The 2,282-nt window shown below is 34.9% G+C and overlaps 1 long non-coding RNA gene across 1 annotated transcript; it reads left to right on the top strand.

The window, feature by feature from the left end:
- The first annotated feature begins 175 nt into the window (after positions 1-175).
- LOC107093168 lies at positions 176-1,654 on the top strand. The gene is made up of 2 exons (XR_001481610.1): positions 176-334; positions 444-1,654. It is a non-coding gene; the product is annotated as an uncharacterized LOC107093168 (long non-coding RNA).
- The last annotated feature ends 628 nt before the right edge of the window (positions 1,655-2,282 follow it).

Genomic DNA, 2,282 nt, shown 5'->3' with positions numbered 1-2,282 from the left:
CAAGGCTCTCTGTAGTTGTCTGTATCCTCCAGCAGGTCTCCACCTGCTCCCTTGAGACCTAACAATTATCCACAATGGCTGAATAGAAGCGTGCTGCTGCTCCACATGCCTGGTTGTCACAAAGTCATCTGATTGGCTCAGACTGTGAGAAACTTGGTCCAGACCAAAACCCACATATTTATATGGAGATGTGGGGCTATAAATAGGAGGGATGAAGCCAGTGGAGATCAGATTCTCTCTACAGAGACCTTAACATGACTGAGACTCAACCATGGCTCCTTCAATAACTTCAGCAATGACCAACCCTCAGAAGCATCTGACTCTGAACCACAAGGTAAGTTAAATTCTCAGAAAGCCTGTTATTATTCTAAGATGTTTTTCTATGAAAAGAAACAGTACATTCAGTATTAACTTTGCTAATGACTTTCCTCTTGATCCTGCAGCTCAGAAAGCCTCTGGTGGAGAAACTACACTGAGAGAATTGACAGCTCCATTGGCAGATCAAGGCTCTCCTTGGTCCAGAGCTCCTAAAACAGCAGCCAGACCCTGAGATGGAGAAAGCAGACATCCTAGAGATGATAGTTTGCTTCCTCACACAGAGGATGGAACAGAACCAGCAGCAGAGAAGAAACTCTACATGTTGAGGCTGGTTTTGATGAAAAACTAACATTGTTCTGAACTCCACCATCCAGACCATCAAAGATGAGGAGGAAGATCCTAAAATTCTGTGGAGACCTTGGTAGAAACCTTCTGACTGAAGTTTCTTTTGGATGTATGAGGAGATAACTTCAGTCAAAGATGACTGGTGTGAGAGATGTTGAGGACTTTTCATTCTGTTTGAACTGAGCTTCTATGATGTGTCTGTTTTCTTGTTTGTCTACATTTCCAGTGGAAATGGCAGCATATTCTTTTATGTTAAGATAGAAAATAATTTTATGCATATTGCATAAAGCTTCATTGATTGATTTACAACTTTTTTTTAACTATAATAATGCAGATATATCAGTAGAAAGACCATATTGGTTAAAGAATTACTGAGCTACTTGTTCAAATTTAAAAGAACGGGATCTTCTGTTTGTAAAGAAGAATTGCTTCTGGATATGAAGCGTCTTTATTACTTTGCTTTATAAGCAAGAGATATATATTTTCTTTATGAAATGACATAAGCAGTTTGATGCATGTTGCATGAATCAATTTATTTCCTTTTTTTGCTATGTAAATGTTATAGTGCATGACTGCACTTTCAGCTAAGGCATTTTTCTGCTATATTTTACGTTCGATTTATCGCTGTTATGGGAAATGTATAGTTCTTCGGATGAACCAGTGTTATTAATGGACTTTTAATCTATTGGATTATTTTGATTTGGTCTTATTTTAAGATCTCACTGTTGATACATTAACTTTTAATGGCTATCTGATAAGCTAATTTTAATAACTGTTTAATGTGGGGTGATCCAGAGGTAACTTTGATTGTTTTAGATCAGATGATATAGACGTTCTTTTGCTGAACAATTTGTCATCATCAGCTATTGGGACCACAGACCTATAATATATTCTATCATTAATAGATCTGTTAATCTGTTTTTCATGTTAAAAAAGTTTGTGTTGATAATATTCCACTCATCAAATCACTAACATCAATTTTGTGCTTGTTGAAAATCATCTGATCATTAAGGTCAGACAGAAGATGTTCTTCATCCGTTAAAAGTGTAAAGTTGTTTTTACACAAATGTAACAACATTTCTAAGAGCAGTATGTTCTGTGAGTTGTTTATCTTTTATGTATAATGTATAGTTCTTCTGATGAACTAGTGTTATTAATGGACTTTTAATCTATTGGATTATTTTGATTTGGTCTTATTTTAAGATCTTACTGTTGATTTATTAACTTTTAATGGTTATCTGATCAGCTAGATCCAGTGGTAACTTTGATTGTTTTCGATCAGATGATAAAAACATTCTTTTGTTGAACAATTTGTCATCATTATGTTGCGAGACCACTGACATATAAGATATTAATTATCTGTTAATCTGTTTTTCACGTTGAAATTTTTTTGCTATTATTCCCCTCCTCAAATCACCAAATTAAATTGTGTGGTTGATAAAAATCATCTGATCATTAAGGTCAGACAGAAGATGTTCTTCATCCGTTAAAAGTGTAAAGTTGTTTTTACACAAATGTAACAAAATTTCTAAGAGCAGTATGTTCTGTAAGTTGTTTATCTTTTATAAAGATGCTCTTCCTTCACTCTCTGAGTTCACTGTGTCTTGTAGAAATCTACA

Source organism: Cyprinodon variegatus, unplaced genomic scaffold (genome assembly GCF_000732505.1).
Source record: "Cyprinodon variegatus isolate N-32 unplaced genomic scaffold, C_variegatus-1.0 Scaffold411, whole genome shotgun sequence".
Classification (NCBI taxonomy): domain Eukaryota; kingdom Metazoa; phylum Chordata; class Actinopteri; order Cyprinodontiformes; family Cyprinodontidae; genus Cyprinodon; species Cyprinodon variegatus.
The sequence above is the reverse complement of the archived record's forward strand: the minus strand, read 5'-3'. Positions and strand labels throughout refer to the sequence as shown.